The sequence below is a fragment of the Petaurus breviceps genome, unplaced genomic scaffold, assembly GCF_028583685.1.
Source record: "Petaurus breviceps papuanus isolate PSGF00001 unplaced genomic scaffold, PetGlider_PUasm1.0 174, whole genome shotgun sequence".
Classification (NCBI taxonomy): domain Eukaryota; kingdom Metazoa; phylum Chordata; class Mammalia; order Diprotodontia; family Petauridae; genus Petaurus; species Petaurus breviceps.
The window spans coordinates 33,271,893-33,291,247 of record NW_027185761.1 but is presented as its reverse complement, the minus strand read 5'-3'; the positions used below and the strand labels follow the sequence as shown (position 1 = coordinate 33,291,247).

Here is a 19,355-nt window from a genome sequence, read left to right as displayed (position 1 = left end):
GATTCAGCATTGATCCTGGAATTTCTCTGACATGTCTGTGCCAGGAGGTTATCAATGGAATAGAGATTTAGTTATGTGAGTGGATGTTGGTCTTCTTGGGATCAGCCAGTGGTTAATTGGGACAAGAAAATATAAGTCATTATCTTGGAGGAATCTCAAGCAAATTGAGGCAGCCTGTCACCTCTCCCTGGAAAACAAATTAGCTTTGTCTTTAGGGGGACTGTTCTTTCTTCAACTGTTGTTATTTGAGGATTTCTGGCTCCTGCCATAGAAGGGTAAAAAGTAAATTAATGGGAATAAAGGTGTAATCTTGAGACACATCTGATTCTGTTTTTCCCTCTTGTAAAAATGTTTTGAATTTGATCAGGTGATATTAAAGGAATTACATCTGTTCTGTGGTATTCTGTCTAAAAATCTTTTGTTGAGCAAAGTGCAAATGATCATTCCTAGAACAGGAGCTCTTTTTTTCATATCATGGACACCTTGGTAGCCTAGTGAAGTCAATGAACCTCTTTTCAGAATAATATTTTAAATGCATAAATTTAAATACATAGGATATATAAATCAAATACATTAAATTACATAAGAAGTCAATTATATTAAAATACAGTTATCAAACTATCAAATATATTAAGTTCATGACTCCCAGGTTAAGAACCCTTGCTTTAGAGGAAGCCATTTGCAAGCTTAAATTTCTGGGAAATGTGGGATCCCTACCCCTTACAGGGAGGAGTTTGATAGGGATTAATGACATTTACAGGCCTAAAGAGAGAATACATGCTGAGAAGATTCAGGGACTTGATGAATTTCTTTGGTGAATGGACTCTACCAATTCTTTCTCACCAATATTGATGTGTTCTCTCTGGGCTTTTAGCCCAGTCTATGTATTCCTAGGAAAAAGTCTATCACCTCCCCAAGTCCAAGAAATTTAGATTATACATTTTTCATGTTCATGATTCTGGGAGGTAGAAAGGATTTGGCAGATGCAATTCGGTCTTGAGGTAGACCCATCCATGAACTAGAAGAAAACTTAAGATGCAGAATAAGAAGAATGCCAGGCTGTCAGGCACAGGCCTCACCCACTGCATATTTGGGAAATAGATTAATTAGTAAGTCATTTCCTAAATTGGGGAAGAATCAGCCAGAGCAGGAGTTTCAGGCAGTTAGCCAGATGTGATCTTTTATACCTCAGAGGTCCCAAGATTTTGATATCAATCAGCCTCCCATTTATAAGTAGTTCTGGCTACATGTTGGTATGATGGGTAGTTTTAAATGACCCCTGGTAGATATGATGGCAGGAACCACAACACACAGGATAAATGTGAGGAAGGATTGGTGCTGGTAAGTCTCATTTGTGTAAAAGGGCATGTTTTCAGTAGATGATAGGACTCCATTGTTGTAATAAAATCCAACTGTAGGTGGTAGAATGACACATCTGAGGGGTTACCTTTAAGAGATCTTTATCTATCACTCTTCGGTGGGCTTTCATAACTTTAAGAGATTTTTGTCTTTATTGCTATTTAGGTGGGCTTTCATAAAAGGTCTTATTTTTTTTCACTTCTTTTTTTTCTTTTATTTTTTTAAATGCTATATTTATTTTTAGTTTACAGCATTTATTTCCACAAGACTTTGAGTTACAAATTTTTCTCCCCATCTTTCCCCTACCCACCACCTCAGAGCACTGATCCCACATAACACCCCCTCCCTCAATCTGCACTATCCTATATCCTCCCCCATTCTCTCTCCAACTTTCCAGTAGGGCAAGATGGATCTCCATACCCCACTGCCTGTATATCTTATTTCCCAGTGCATGTAAAATAATAATAATAATAATACATTTTTAAAAAACATTTGGTTTTACAACTTTGAGTTCCAGATTCTTTCCCTTCTTCCCTTGTCACCCACCATTACTGGGAAGATAAGAAATTCAATACAGGTTGTACATGTGTAGTTACGTAAAACATTTCCATAGTAGATATATTGTGAAAGACTGACTATATTTCCCTCCATCCTATCCTACCCCTGACTTGTTCTATTTTCTACTTTGACCATGTCCTTTTTCAAAAGTGTGTACTTCTAACTACCCTCCCCCCCAATCTGCCCTCCCTTCTATCATCCCGCATCATATCCTCTTTCCCCCTACTTTCCTGTAGGGTAAGATACACAATTTAGTGTGTATTTTATTCCCTTCTTAAGCCGAATTCAATAAGAATAAGGTTGACCCATTCCCTTTTGCCTTCCTGTTCTTCCCCTCCATTGTATCAGTTTTCCCTTGCCTCTTTTATATGAGATAATTTACCCTATTCTGTCTCTCCCCATCTCCTCTCATTATATTCCTCTCACTTCTTAATTTTGTTTTTAAAATATCATCCCTTATTATTCAATTGATCCTGCGCCTTCTGTCTATGTATACATGTACACATATATACACACACTCACATATGTATTCATACACCCATATACCCTCCTATATAGACATATATATTTATGTATACATATATATATACACACATTTATATACCCTTCAACTATCCTCATACTGAGAAAAGTTTTATAAGTTACAATTATCATTTTTCCATGTAGGAATGTAAATACTTGAACTTTGATAAGTTCCTTATGATTTCTTTTCCCTTATGATTTCTCATGCTTCTCTTGCTTCTTGTATCTGAATGTCAAATTTTCTATTCAACTCTGGTTTTTTTTTTATCAAGAATGCTTGAAAGCCCTCTATTCCACTGAATGACCATATTTTCCCCTGGAACATGATACTCAGTTTTTCTGGGTAGGTGATTCTTGGTTTTAGTCCTACCTCCTTTGATCTCTGGAATATCATATTCCAAGTCCTTCGATCCCTCACTATAGAAGCTGCTAGATTTTGTGTTATCCTGATTGTGTTTCCACGATATTCAAATTGTTTCTTCTTGGCTGCTTGTAATATTTCCTCCTTGATCTGGGAACTCAGGAACCTGGCTATAATATTCCTAGGAGTTTTCTTTTGGGGATCTTTTTCAAGAGGTGATCAGTGAATTCTTTCAACCTCTATTTTGCCCTCTGGTTCTAAAATATCAGGGCAATTTTCCTGGAGAATTTCTTGAAGGATGATTTCTAGGTTCTCTTTTTTATCATGTCTTTCAGGTAGTCCAATAATTTTTAAATTATCTCCCCTGGATTTATTTTCCAGGTCAGTGGTTTATCCAATGAGATATTTCACATTATCTTCTATTTTTTCATTTGTTTGGATCTGTTTAATAGTATCATGATTTCTCATAAAGTCATTAGTTTCCATTTGTTCCAATCTAATTCTGAAGGAATTTTTCTCTTCAGTGAGCTTTTGCAATTCTTTTTCCATCTGGAAAATTTGGCTTTTTAAGGCATTCTTCTCCTTATTGCCTTTTTGAGCCTCTTTTGACATTCCAGTTAGTTTGTTTATTTAATCATTCATTCATTCATTTATTTATTTATTGCCTTTTGGAGGGCAATTGGAGTTAAGTAACTTGCCCAAGGTTACATGGCTAGTTTTTTTGTGTGGGTGTTAAGTGTCTGAGGCTGGAACCGAACTCAGGACCTCCTGACTCCAGGGCCAGCACTTTACTCACTGCGCCACCTAGCCGCCCTCAGTTAGTTTATTTTTTAAGGTTTTCTTCAGTCAGGTTGTTGACTCTTTTTTCATGATTTTCTTTCATCATTCTCATTTCTCTTCCCAATTTTTCCTCCACTTTTCTCACTTGGTTTTCAAAATCCTTATTGAGCTCCTCTATGGCCTGTAATCAGTTCATATTTTTCTTGGAAGCTTTTGGTGCGGGAGTTCTGACTTTGTTGTCTTCCTCCCATTTCATGCTTTGATCCTTTTTGTTCCCAAAAAAGGAGTCTAAGGTTTGACTGTTGTGCTTGCTTTGCTTCCTTTGCTTGCTCATGTTGCCACTCAATTACTTGACTTTTGAGCTTTTTGCCACTGCTTGCATAGAGGAATGCTTTGTCCCACATGCTGGGGTTTTCACAGCTGCTGGAGCTATTAGTTAGGTGCCCTCTCTGAAGCCTCCACAGGTTCTGGCACCTGTTCGTGTACCCCAGGACCTCCACCCAAGACAGCAATCCAGATCCAGGCAGGTTAAAGCAAGAGTGATTACCCCTCAAACTGGTTTCTTGGTTCCCCTACAATCTGCAGGCCAGGAACTCTGAAGCAACCACATGCAGGTGACTGCAGGGCCACAGCACCTCTGCAATTTCTTGCCTTCTCACCCTGGGGGGCAGAAGCTGGACCATGCTCCCTGTCCCCCTGTTCCCACAAAGTCCACACTGACCTTTTACTTTGCCTTTGGCATTTATGGGTTGATAACTCTGGAAAGTGCCACAGCTGCTAGTTATCCATTCTCCTGAAATTTTCTCCAGCCGCTCCTGGTCGAGGCCTCTCTGAGGCTAAAACCACAGGCTCATATAGGGCTGGGCTGGGCTCCGAGCATGCTGTGATGGACCCTTCCTGTTAGCCTTCCAAGTTACCTTCAGTGGGAGATTTGTTTCTCTCTGTCACTTTGTGTGTTCTGTAGCTCTAAAGTTTGTTTAGAGTCATGTTTTATAGGTATTTGAGGTGGTTATGGGGGGGTGCTCATGGAGTTTTTCTGCTTCTATGCTGGCTTCTTGGCTCTGCCCCAAAAAGTCTTATCTTTAATACATTTTGTGGATTAGTTAGAAAGTTTCTTCCAGTATCATTAGGGCAGCATTTTGTTGTTGTTGCAAAACTGAAAATTCTTCCTATCTAACAGGAGACTTGACATTAATTAGGCTTCTTCTTGGGATATACACTGTTATCATAGTAGCACTATCCAACCTGGCGGGGATCATGGGAGAGATTCATGCCTTCTTCCACCTCTTATGTTTTAACTTCAATCCTTTTTCTATTTGGAGACAGAAGCACTGGGTTAGAGTTTTCAGACATAGATGATTTAATCAGCTCCATTAATTCTACCCTAGTCTCTGCCCAAATATCTCATACTGGAAGCTTTGTCCTTCCCTGGGAGGATCCAAAACTTCTATTTGCCATTCCTGGCAGGATTCTGTATCAGTCTCGTTTGGCATCCCCTTGTGCCATTTCCTTCCTTCTTTCTAGGTTCAGATGCTTCTCTCATGGCTTGTCAGCTCCTATTTATATCTACTATTTTATTTACTCCCATAGCAATGGAACCTCTTGCCCAGCAGTGGCTATGGTTGGTCTCCACTTGTTTCAGACACTTCTGGCTGAGATTCTTCCATCTTTGACCTCCAGACCTTGGCGGCTGCCACTGCTACCACTAGGCCTCAGAAGTCTTTTCCATAAGAGGGTCCTCCATATAAAAATCATGTAACTGTTCTCCCCATAAGCCCTGCTCTCCTCCAAGGGCTTTTGTTGTGCTCCTCTATATGAGTGCCTCTGGTGAAGAAAATCTTTTCCTTCTTGCTTTGAGGGGAAACTAAGTTTAACAGTGGATAAGAGTGTTGGGCCTTGAGCCAGAAAGGCTTGAGTTCAAATTTAGTCTCAAACAGTTATTAGCTTTATGGCCATGGGCAAGTCCTTTAATGTCTCTCTGGAGAGTTTCCTCATAGTTTCCCTCAACTATAGATGGGGACAATAATAGCCCTTAGCTCCCAAAGTGGTTGTGAGATTTAATGAAATAGTGTTTGGAAAACACAGCACAGTGACTGGAACATAATAGCCAGTATAAAAACGCTAGCTATCAGGGGTGGCTAGGTGGTGCAGTGCATAGATCACTGGCCCTGGAGTCAGGAGGACCTGAGTTCAAGGCCAACCTCAGACACTTAACACTTAGTAGCTATATGACCTTGGGCAAGTCACTTAACCCCAATTGCCCTGCCCTCCCCCCTCTAAAAAAAAAAGCAAAAGAAAAATGCTAGCTATTACTACTACTGGATGGCTAGGTAGCACCATGCCTAGCATCAGTAAAACTTATCTACCTGAGTTAAAATCTGGCCTCAGTCACTACTAGCTGTGTGACCCTGGACAAGTCACTTCACTCTGTTTGCTTCAGTTTCTTCATCTGCAAAATGAACTGGACAAGGAAATGACAAACCACTCCAGTGGTCTCTGCTAAGAAAACCCCAAAGGGAGCCACAAAGAATCAGACACAACTAACAAATGACTGAACAGCAGCTACTACTACTACCACCACCACCACCACCACTCCTGTGTGCTTTCTGTAAGTGTTCAGTTCATTTCATAAAAGGTGCCATCCCTTCTTCAGGCTGGCATGCCTAGGAGAGTGGAGTTGACCCCAGATCGTCTTGGTGTAGGAAGTGGTCTTACGTCAGGCATTACCGGGTATACTCCCTGGGCCAGCACTGTGGGGAATCCCCAGGGATGAAAGTTCACAGGGTTGTTTGTGATGAAAACCCGAGTGATACTAGCTTGGGTGAAACCAATCTGAGGTCTCACTGTGTTGTTAGATACACTTTTATTATTATTATTATTATTATTATTATTATTTCTTTAAAGTCCTCATAAGCCATAAAAAGTAGTATGCCATAATGATAGTTCCATAACGATACATCTCTTTAGTATTTAAAGGTTTGAGAAAGACTTTGTTCATGCTAGCTCATTCTTTTTTTGTTGTTGTTTTTGGAAGGGCAGTCAGGGTTAAGTGACTTGCCCAAGGTCACATGGCTAGTTTTTCTGTTAAGCGTCTGAGGCTGGATTTAAACTCAGGTCATCCTGACTCCAGGGCCAGTGCTCTATTCACTGCATCACCTAGCCTCCCTAGCCCATTCTTTGATGAGGCATAGTAGATATACAACTGACCTGAAAACCTGGAAAATCTGCATTCAAGACCTACCATTGACACAAATGTGCTATGTGACCCTGGGCAAGCTACTGCACCTCCCTCTGCTACAGGCAATTCTCTAAGGCTTCAGAGAAGAGACCAACCTGCATTAGCAGAGGGAGTCTCCTCAACTGAGACTTTGCCGTATCATTGAAATCAGGGATAGTTTCTATCCCTTCTGTGTCCTCAGAGGTTCCTTGGAATGTAATGAGTTCTGCCATCTATTCCATCTGGTACAGTGAAGTGTTGTGAACCCAAGGCTCCCGGCACCTCCTGCTAGCATCCTACAGGGCAACAAACAGGATGCTGTCCTCAGAGTCAGGAAGATCTGAGTTCAAATCCAGCTTTGGACATCACCAGGGTTGTTGTGAGGAACAAGGAGATGCACAGTGCTTTGTAAACCTTAAAGTAATAATAATAATAATAATTGTTATTGGTGCTTAGGTATTTCAGTTGTGTACCACTCCTTGTGACCAAAGGTTTTCTTGGAAAAGACACTAGAGCAGTTTGCCATTTCGTTTTCCAGTTCATTTTTTTTTTTAAAGCAATCAGGGTTAAGTAACTTGCTCAAGATTACATGGCCAGTTATTTCTGGGTGTGGTGCTAAGTATCTGAGCCCAGATTTGATCCCCAGGTCATCCCGACACTGGAGCCAGTGCTCTTATTTGCTGAGCCACCTGGCCACCCCTAAGCAATTGGGGTTAAGTAACTTGCTCAAGGTTACACGGCCAGGTGTTTCTGGGTGTGGTGCTAAGTATCTGAGCCCTGATTTGATCCCCAGGTCATCCCAACACTGGAGCTGGTGCTCTTACTTGCTGTGCTACCTGGCCACCCCTTCCAGTTCATTTTTCCTGAGGGGAAAATTGGGTTAATTTACCTACCCAGTTTCACAGAGCTAGTAAGTGTCTGAGGTTGCATGTGAACTGAAGTCTTCCTGATTCCAAGTCCAGTGCTCAATCCCTTCCTAACGTAATAAAAATAGCTAACATTTTTGTAGTACTGTATGTGCCAGGAAGTGTGCTAAGCGCTTTACAATTTTTTATCTTTTTATCTTCAGAACAACCCTCAAAAGTGGGTGCTATTATTATCTCCATTTTACAGATGAGGAAATTGAGATAAACAGAGGTTAAGTAACTTTCCCAGGATTACACAGCTAGTAAGTGTGTCAGAGCAGATTTTAAGCCAAGTCTTCCTGTCTCCAGGCCCAACACTCTACCCACTGTGCCACCTTGTTGCTTTATAAATGCTTCTCCTTCTCCTCCTCCTTCTTCTCCTTCTTCTCCTCCTTGTCCTCTTTATTTTTCTCCTTCTCTTCCTTCTTCTCCTTCTTTCTTCCTCCTCCTCCTCCTCTTCCTCCTTTTTCTTCTTCACCATCATCATCACTCAGAGACTAGCCTGGGAGCCATATGCCCAGGGATATGAAAGGACTTGGTGATGGCAGTGAAAAAGCATTCTGAGAATGCAGTCAAGTGACATTACAGTATGAGAAGTCTGGGAGTAAGAGGCAGAGAGTTGGCAAAAGAATAAATGTGTAGTAATTTGAGCACAGAGCTTCAGAGACCCAGAGCAGGGTGAGTGAGAATAGAGACTGTGTTGAGAGTTAGCACTATGACCTGTTGCCAGTCCCCTCTTCCCTCATGTCCCTGTACAGTGCATGCCAATGAGGAGGGAAGTGTGATGAAAGGCTCTGGTATCAGATCCTCCTCTGCATGTATAGCTGCTTCCATCTGAATCATGGGCTGCTAAGCTCCCTCCACATTGTTTCAGAAGGAGACTGCCCTGGGGTTAGGGTGTGGCATGGAGTCCATTCTGGATGTAGTGACATCCACCTTCCAAGCAGATGAAGCCTTGGTTGGGTCAGAGTTCAAGCCATTAGCTTGTAAAGGCAATCAATGGAGAATATTGGGTTAATCGTCATGAAACTAATTCAATAGTCAAAGGTTATAGGGTCATTGATTTAGAACTGGAAGAGATCTTTACCGTCCTCCAGTCCAGTGATGTCAAACTCACATAGGCCACTAGACTGTACATAAGGATCACTGAAGGCTGAATATTAACTTCAAAAACCACATACTAATGTTTTATTGTATTTTTATTTTGTTAAATATTTCCCAATTATATTTTAATCTGGTTCAGGTCATACTCAAAAGTGTTGTGGACCACATGTAGCCCACCATCCATATGTTTGACATCTTTCCTCTGGTCTGACCCCCATTTTTTTCATAGATGAGGAAACTGCATCTAAGTGATTTGCCCAGGGTCACACAGGTATGTGACAGAGACAGGATTTGATCCTAAGCTTAGCAATAACAAAGGTGATATTCTTTCTATTATACCACAGTGCCTCTAAGATACCAAAGGATGCAGAACACAAAGTTAAAACAGAGAAATCACCAATGGAGAGGAAGCAGTGAGAATACTTAAGGCCCAGCTCAACTGGACTTACTTGTGTTCCTTACATCGGGCATTTCGGTCACTTTGTGCAGGCTATACCCTATGTCTGAACTGGACTCCCTCCTTCTGTCTGCTTTAAAGAATCTCTCTCTTCCTATAAGACACAGCTCAAAAGCCACCTTCTACATAAATCTTTTCCTTATTCTCCAACAACTATTTGGGTTATCCCTCTCTAAGTATCTTATGTTTAATGACCTTGTATTTATTTTGTATTAACTCTATATACATTTACACATGTACACGTAAAATGTAATCATGGATTGCCTCATTCTTTGTATGTGTGTCATAGGTGCCTAGCACTATACTCTCTACATAGTAGCTGTTTAAAAATGCTTGTGGCTTGATTGATTGCTTACTTAACAAATCTGAATTTCTGGTTCATGATCACTTTCTTCCTAGGTTAAAAAGCTTCTAGGTACCAAGCAGAGAATGCCCTTCCCTACCTAGCAATTTGCCTAGTCATCACCTCTGCCAGGGCAGGATAACACGAAACCCCCCACATTACATCCATTGGCGCCCTCCAGTTTCAGTTTTGTAGTTCGTTCTCATTCAGCCAGCTTTCCAAAAAAATGACCTCTCTGTTCAAATCCAGTCTAAGGGTTAGGTTTTTCCTACTGGCTAATGATTTCTATGTCAAGGAAGAGTCATCACCAAAATTTCCTGGCTCAGAGATTTGAGAGTGTAAATGAGACCATGTTATTTATCCTTGTGTTCCTTCCCACATCCTCTCATAACTCCTTTCCCATCATTCATTCAGCAAGCATTGAGTGAGCACACTTTATGTGCAGGCCCTGTGCTAGGTAGTAGGAATCCAAACACAATCTCTTGTCTCAAGGAGTTTACATTCTATTAGAGGGGAAAAATACACACACACACACACACACACACACACACACACACGTAAATGAAGCACAATTTAAGTATGAGTTAAACACAAGTTAAACACCAAAAATTGGAGGCATAGGAAAGGTTTCCCAGGGGAGTAGAAGCTAAATTGGACCTTGAAGGAAGCTAAGCATGTTAGGAGTCTGAGATGGAAAGGGAATCCATTCCAGGCAGGTGACACAGCTTATGCAAAGGCATGGAGGCTATTTTAGTGGGATTATAGAATACTTGAGAGAAGTTACATGAAGTAAGCTTGGGAAAGTAGACTGGAGCCAGGCTGTGATATTCTTTAAATGCCAACCTGAGAAACTTTACTTTTATCCTAGAGTCAGTGAGGAGCCACTGAAGATTCTTGAGCAGAAGAGCGACATGTTAAATCCATCCTACAGAAAGATTATTTTAGCAACTATTTATTGAATGAAATGATTCCAGATTTCCATTAGGTTGAACCCAAATGGAATTTTTATTCTTTTAGAATTTTCAGCTATCAGAGGAACTCTTTTCTAAATAACAAAAACATAGATATCTTTTTATAGGAAGCTTTGTGACTTTGTGCACACAAAAGGAACGTGTCCTTCTGTATCCCCTAGAGTGCCTTGTATATAGTACTGTGTACATGGCCGAGTCACTGTGGAAGAGACTTGAGAGACCATTCCCTCATACAGTCCTTTTATTTTGTGATTGCAGAAAATGAGATTTAGAAAGGAAAAGTGATTTGCTCAAGGTTAATGGAAAAACTAAGGCTATAACCCCAGTCTCCTGATTCCAGATCCAGTGTTCTTTCTACTACTCTGAGAGGCATCATAGTTTGATATCATCATCATCATCATCATTGTTTTTGTTGTATGGTCATGTCCAACTCTTCATAACCCCATTTGGGGTTTTCTTGGCAAAGATACTTGAGTGGTTTGCCATTTCCTTCTTTTACAGATGAGGAAACTGAGGCACACAGCATTAAGAAGTGACTTACCCAGGATCACACAGCTAGTAAGTGACTGAGGCCAGATTTGAACTGAGGAAGATGAGTCCTCGTGACTTCAGGTCTAGTGCTCTATTCCCTGTGCCACCTAGCTACCTGATGTTTAGAGTATAGAACTTCAAATCCTAAACTCAATTTCCTTGTTTTCTTAACTTCTCTGAGTCTCAGAAAGATAAGTATAATAAGTGCAGTGCCTCCCTCCCGGAGCTGTTGGGAAATTCCAATGGAACAATGTGTGTTAAGTACTTTTCACTCATACATACATACATATATATATACACACACACACATATACACATATATGTGTATGTATACATATATACATACACATATATGTGTATGTGTATATATATATATGTAGTATCTTATTATTATTATAACTGAATGGTGCAGCAGACAGAATGCTATACTTGAATGCAGGAGACTTAAGTTCAAATCCCACCTCCCACATTTACTAGTTGTATAACCTTGAGCTAGTCACTTGAATTCTCTTGGCAGTTTCCTCAACTGTAAAATGGGAATAATAATAGCACCTACCTCCCAGGGTTTTGGTGAGGCTTAAATGAGATCAGGTAAATGAAACATTTTGCAAAACTTAAAGCATTATATAATTCTTACAGAATGCTAGATGTTACTATTATTATTGTTGTTAAATATGCTATTTATTTATTATATATGCTATTTAAATATTATACTATATTGAATATTTTACTCTATTAAATATGCTATTTAAATATTATACTATATTGCCTCCCTAAGGTGATCAGTAAATGCTCATTGGGCAGCTAGGTGGCACGTTGGATATTTCATCAGACCTGGAATCAGAAAGACTCATTTTCCTGAGTTCAAATCTGGCCTCAGACACTTACTAGCTGTGTGACCCTGGGCAAGTCACTCAACCCCATTTCCTCCAAAAAAAAAAAAATAAGTGCTACTTCAGTCCTGGAACTTATAGGGAACCTCTTGGCCATTCTTGATGGGAATGACTGATAAGAAGGCTGAGTCTAGACACTTGACCTATGTCTGAATTCCCCAGGGGGATTGGGGATGGGGGTTGGAGGACTTACTTATTGCAGACCCATGAAGGATTCTCTAGGTCTGTGATGATATACAAACAGTAACTTTCACAGTCATTGTATTAGTATTTTTGTATTTTCTTTTGACTCTGGTAAAAAAAAAACCTTCAAAGAAAATAAAACTTAGCTGCAAAATAACAAGGCCTAAGCAGGAGGAAGGAGTGATCTGCTAAGGGCAAACAAGAACCCATGGCTCCTTCCCCTTCCCACCCCCACCTTCAGCGTGGCATAATAGCACTTAACAACATGTCTTACTACACATACTTCCATAAAAATGAAAAAAAAAATGCCCCAATGCATTTTTAGTAGCCATATTAAGGTGCTGGTGATTAGTCATTCTGTCTTTCTTAGAAAATGTAAATCTCCTTCATATCCACTTCTTATATTTATGTTGTTTACCATCATGAATGGGTTATAAACACCACAAATCAGAGCGCTCAGCAGGCTAAACTGTTCAAGGAGGCAGCTGGCCTTCCCACACTGCTCAAATGACAGCCGACACAGACTGCCCCGGATTGTGCCTTTGGAGCCATTGATGGGCTAGGTGATTGGGGACCAGGACAGATCCCTGAATGACTCACACTTGATCAAAGAGCAGAAATAATTTCTCATGTCTCTGATTAACCTTCTCAGTAAGATGCCCATCATTGCAGTAACACTGGTGGATTATTTTGTACTTGAAAAGATGGATAACAGTGCCTTTTAATCAATAGCCCACAAAAGGTATCACCTGGTGCTCCCCCTGGGCCGTCTGTAAGTCTGTAACGTCAGACACAGACGTGGTTGTCGTTTATTTAATTTAGAGCACATTGAAATTGAAGCAGCGTTTATTTTTTAAACTGTGCGCTGAGCAAATGGGGTACTTTAGTCAAATGCATGATTGGCTTTTTCAGGATGATCAGGAAAGTAGGGCTAGAAGCTGGCACTACAGAAAGTAGGAATTTCCATCAGTGATAGATTTGATCATCGTTCGTCAGAGTCCATTACATATGATTGGCTTGGCTCCTCTTGTGTTGGCAAGAACCGGGAACGACTGATTCAGTAATATTCTTTTCTAAGGTCCAAAATGGGAAGAAAAATGAAGTATTATCCTCTTTTTTTCTTTAAGAAACTGGCTTATGTTTTCAGTTGTTTGGGCTTTGTAGTGCCTTCCTCTACCTGGGATCTTTGAAGACAAGCCCTTTTGAAAAGCCTGTTTTCTGATTTAAATTAACCTTCATTCATTATTCAGTCTAGCAAACAATGTCTATGTCAGTGTGCCCAAACATTGGCTGCAGATTGTCTGCTCAGGCCTCAGATGGCAGTCAGGAGGTGTTAATTGTGGGGACAGATAAGCTTACATCAAGTTTAGACAGTTTTCAATCTGCGCTAAGCACTTTTTTTGATGTCAGTTTAGGAAATATGCAAATACCCAGCACCCAGCTGGAAGATGTACTCTGAGAAGAAGGAAGCTATTGGTGTGCAATGTGGACATTTGGGGAAGTGGCATAAAATCTAGTAGGCAGCAGACCTGACGTCACAAGTTCTGCCAAAGAGACCAAACGAATCACTGAGCAAATTGCTGAATAAATGGGAATTAGTCCAAGGAACCATGTTCATGCTGAAGAAACTGAATGGAGAAATGGTCATACCCCAAGGTTGATGATTTCTCAAGCACTTTAAGTGGTTACGGGAGCAATGGAATACTTTGTATTGGAATCTTTTCTGCCAAGACACACACACTGTGGCTGAATTGTATACCTGCTGGAGGAAATCATCACAGCACATAACATTATTCATTAGTCAGTTTGAATATCACAACGGGAAGTGGAGAAAGGATCAGAGGTTCATAGATAGAGCTGAGAGGGACCTTGGGGACCATAGAATCCAGTCTCCCCAGAAGCTATGACTGCCCAGATTCACACAGCTAATAAGTGTCTGGCATGGAGTTCATGGTCTATTTTTCCTTCCAAGTCCAATCCTCTACCTGACCCATTTCCTGGGTAACTTCAATATGGTGTTCCCTGTAGAGGCCAAGGGATGTAAACATCTGTTGCCCCTCCCTACTGTCTAATCCAAGTCATGTCAGCAAGCACTGACTGTGTACCAAACCCTATGCTAGACATTTATTAATCATCTACTATGAGCATTTATTAATGACCTACTACTGGGTGGTAGGTGAAATAGTTCCTGTTCCTAAGGACTTGACATTCTACTGGGATGGAAGGTTATAGCATAGGCCCAGATAAATAAATACAAAATAATTTGAGGAGGAAAAGAGCCTTAGCAGCTCAGGGAATCAGGAAAGGCTTCTCAGAGGAGGTGAGACCAAACTTGAGCCTTGAAAGAATCTAAGTATTATAAAAAGAAGTGGTGGAGAGGGAGGGCATTTCAGGCATGCAGAAATGTTTATACAGTGGCACAGAAGTGGGAAATTGACTTCTCAAGTCCAGGTAACAGCAAGTAAGTTAATTTGACCAGAAAGGAAGCATACAAAATGGAATAGTGTGAGCTTTCGGGAAAGGTAGGTTGTACCCAGATTATGAAAGGCCTTAAATGCCAAGCTAAGAAGTGAGTATTCGATCAGAGTCAATAGGCAGCCATTGAAGATTCTTGAACAGGGAAATGGATTAGCCAGATTTGTGATTTAGGAAGATAATTTTGGCATCTATATGAAGGAGAGATTGGAAAGGAGAGAACCTGGAAAACAGGGAGATGAATTAGGAGATTCTTACAGTAATCCATGGGAGAGCTGAAAAGAGCCTGAACTAGCATGGCAGCCATGTAAATAGTGAAAAGGGGACATATGCAAGAAATGTTGGGTAAAGAGAATTGACAAGTCCTGTGAATTCCAACATGGAGCCAGTCCAGCCAGATTCTTCAGGCCACCTATGCTACTATGTACTCAGTAAAATTTAACTGTGTGAAAGAATCTAGGATCTGAAACATGTATGTGTTCCCTCCAGTGAGTGCAGCCCTTGTCTAAGCTCCCATAGTCACGATATCCCCTAATATTTTAGGGGCTTTCTCATTCTGCTAATACTGGGAAAATACCAATAGGCCACGTGGGCCATTCATGGTTACCCACTGGTTATTCCTCACTCCTTCCACATGAACAGGCAATCTTCTTTGTGTGGTGACATCTTTGACTTAAGTTCTTCTTTGACATTCCTTGTTTTTATTAGGTTGCAGCCCTGTTCATACTCATTATACTCTGCTGCCTACAGAGTGAGAATCATTTTTAATTCCTTGGAAACATGACTCATAGCCATATAAAAAGACCAGTAGAATGTTGGAAGATGATGACATAATCATAATAAGCCTTTATAGTGTTTCAAGGTTCTCAAAGGACTTTTTATCACAACAACCCTATGAGGGAGGGACTATGGGTATTTATATCCTTATTTCTATAAGGGAGTAAATAGAGGCATAAAGAGATTAGTCGACTTGTTGAAGATCACAGGACTAATCAAATGTCAAGGCTAAGTCTGCTGGTTCCCAGGACCAGAGATCTTTTATTATACCATGTTTGGCTTATTCTAGAGTTTCTGGGTAGATTTGACATATCAGATGAAAGAGGGGTTCCTTTAACATGATACCTACAACCCAGATGAAAAAAACCCTTTCAATAATTCATATGTTTCTGAATATCAAAATATATAGCATAATTTTGACATAGAGAGAGCCTACCATTAAGAGCTAATTGCAGGGGCGGCCAGGTGGCTCAGCGAGTAAGAGCATCGGCTCCAATGTTGGGATGACCTGGATCAAATCCGGGCTCAGATACTCAGCACCACACCCAGAAATAACTGGCCGTGTAACCTTGAGCAAGTTACTTAACCCTGATTGCTTTAAAAAAAAAAAAAAGAGCTAATTGCCTCTGAAGGCATGGTCTTCTTATTTTAAGTTTGGTGGCTACAAAATCCTCAGCAATATCTAGAGATGTCCCTTGGATAAAGTCAAATGATATTCTTTTACTTGACCATAGACAGTATTCCATCTTCAAGATTATATGAGGATTTGTACTGATGCAAATAAAAGTCCTTAGTCCTTAATGAAAGCCCTGGTCCCAGAAACATCAGAAAACAGTAGACACAAGGAAGAAACGATAGTAGAAAATGACACAGCACTCTCAAGCAGGAGATATTGCTAATTTAAGCTTTGTTCAGGAGTTTTAGTATTCCTTTATCAAATGCACTTTTGGCTACGCCCCATAAACTACTCAAATAATCCATTAAGATAGCTGTAGAAATTAGCATGGCAAAACTATCAATGAGTTAGTTTAGTTATTCACCGGTTATTAATCTTCTCTGCTCAGGGTCAGATTTTCCTATCTTCAGCATTTTTCACAGTGCCTAGTGACATTCAGAGAGCTAATGGAGGTCCCTGAATTTGAATCCCGTGCACCCCCGATTATCATATGTCTCTAAGTCACTTGGGGGATTCGCTTTCACTCTTGATCTGTTGCCCTGGCAAAGGGACAATAGAATACCTACAGAAATGACAAGGACGTTGGTACATTGTTCTGGCAAATAGAGACCCATTTCCTGGGTAATTTCAGTGTACTGTTCCCAGTGGAGACCAAGGGATGTAAACGTGTTGCCAATTTTAATATTCATCTATTTTACCTCCCTAGTTTCAATACAAAATTTGGGTCCATTTTCCTTAAAATAGTTAAATGATGAGAGACCTAGTTAGACAAGGTGACTTCGAAGGTCCCCTCCGGCTCTAAAATTATGCTCCTATGAAACGATAATATTTCTTTCAACCAACATGTTCATTTTGTTTTCATTGTCCCATACTTAAGATGAATGTGTTTTCTCTCTCTATCCATCAATACTTGGTAGATTGTTTTTCTGGAAGCCCTCAGTAATTATTCCTAGTCTTCCTGGTCCATGCTTAAGACATATTAATATTTTCCTTGGAAATTTCAGAAAATTTCAAAGGATGAAAAGTTGTGGGGATTTTTTCTTCCTATTGAGCTTTTATCCCCACTGTTTCTTAAACAATATAGCATTAAAATCATTGTCACTTGCACAAGTCAAAAAAAAATGCCATCAGCTGGGGCATATTTAAAAATAAAATCAACTAATGTGTTAGCTGACTCTATTGTTGCTTTCACAGAACCCCATCTTGCCACTTTCCTTCTGGGTTTCTTTGCACTCACCCTTGCTGTGGTGCCGTTTTCCATCTGTTTCATCTCTCTCTTCCCTTCTTTTTCAATCTGCCCTCTTTGCTACTTAATCCCTATTTCTTGACTCCTGTAGCTTCTGCTGGAATCAACACAGCATTGCAAGTTCTGTCAAAATAGAAAGAAAATTATGCAAATTGTGTTGAAGACTAATTTATACCTAAACATTGGCAGCTACCCAAACACCTCTTTCCCAATGAATTAAAGTCCTCACTGAACTATATTAACTGTGGAAAGGGCAGTGCCCCAGGAGGCTTTGCCTAGCATAGACACTAGACCCTAAAACCAAGATTCAAAAATATTTCTCCAATCTCTGGCTATTAGACACTTAGAGCCTACCTCTTCCATCTTTTTTTCTCATGCTTCCTTTTATCAAATAACCATAAAATCAATGCTAAAGGATGAAAAACTCAAGTAAACATTTGGATAATTCACTCATAGATAGTGGCTCCATATTTAAGGGTCCCACATGGCTGTAATTCACCAGATTCTCCTCCCCCACTATTCTACCCCAAAGTGACCTCTTCCTGGGGGCAAGGCAGGGATAGTGGGCATACCATTTGCCATTTTCATTGACAAAACTATTGTCATTCCTGGTACTTTGTCTCATTGCAATAGAAATTGACTATTGACAAGACACAAAGTGTTATTCATTTTTCCCTTCTGTGATGCATCTACCTTAACAAACAGTTGAGTAAAGACTTAGGACTTCTTAACTATTGCCCTCATTTGCAATACCCGTATTTACTGCTATATAATCATCTAAGAAAATTTTGAAGATTATCAGAACATAGTGAATAGAACACTGATCAAAGAATCAGAAAGACCTGGATTTAAGTAGTCGTTCAAATGTTTACTAGCTATGTGACCCTGGGTAAATCCTTAACCTTTCTGACTTTGATTTGTAGGAGAAAATGGAAAAAAGTGTGACATTTGCACCTACATCTCATGGTTGGTGGAAGGATCAAATGAGATGATGTATGTCAAACCTTAAAATTCTCCATAGATGTAGCTAACATTATTAGTAACAGTATTTCTATTTATGTGGTCCTGACCCCTTTATAAGACAGAAGCCCACTGTGATCATGTGCTTGACAATCTGTCAATAGAACAGAAACGCCCATATTGAGCATTTGTGCGCAAACCCATGGGGACTTTGTCATCTTTATTAAACATACCAACTTGCCCTGGTCATGTCTGACTACAGAGACTGTAAAGATGAATTGTCTGAAATGAACTAGGGACTACAATGATAATTCTCTTCTACGCAAAGTAAGGATCTACTTTTCCCAATACCTAATTAAATTGTTGGCAAAGTCATTTTGCCCAATTTAGGTATATCTTGCCACAAACAGTAACAATTTTCCTGATTGCCTGGGAGTATAGTTTTCAGTTCCCAGAAAAATAATTCCCAGGCTCTTTTTTGGAAGCTGAGTCTTGCACTGGGAGGATTTTGAGCTCTGCCTAGCTCTTTAAAGTAACAACCTCTTGATAAAATGTAAGTGCCTTGAGGGCAGGGACTGTCTAATTTTTGCCTGTGTATTCTTACTTGCTACCACAACATCAACTGCATAGTAAGTGATTAATAAATTAGTTGATTTTGTCCTCATAGAAACTAGAACCTTGAGAATGGAAGAAGTTAACTGATCTTAGAAAATATGCCGTTATTTTCAAGTTGAGATAATTTATGTTCCACTGCTTCTTTCATGCTACAACACATTATGAAACATTACAACTCAACATGACAGTGTAGGAACTTTGGCATGACTTAAACAAAGCATAAAAATTCATTTGTTGCAAATAATAGAATTGAACTTAAGCCCCTTGGGGTCAAGAATACTTTTTTCTTTCTTTTCTTTCTCTTTCTTCTTCCTTGATACCTTTCTTCCTTCCTTCCTTTCTTTCTTCCTTCCTTCCTTCCTTCCTCCCTTTCTTTCTTTCTTTCTTTCTTTCTTTCTTTCTTTCTTTCTTTCTTTCTTTCT

The 19,355-nt window shown here is 40.0% G+C and overlaps 1 protein-coding gene across 3 annotated transcripts in view; it reads left to right on the top strand.

Moving 5' to 3' along the window:
- Positions 1–19,355, top strand: part of CNTN4 (contactin 4) — a 598,977-nt gene that overhangs the window by 517,177 nt on the left and 62,445 nt on the right. The window lies entirely within an intron of this gene.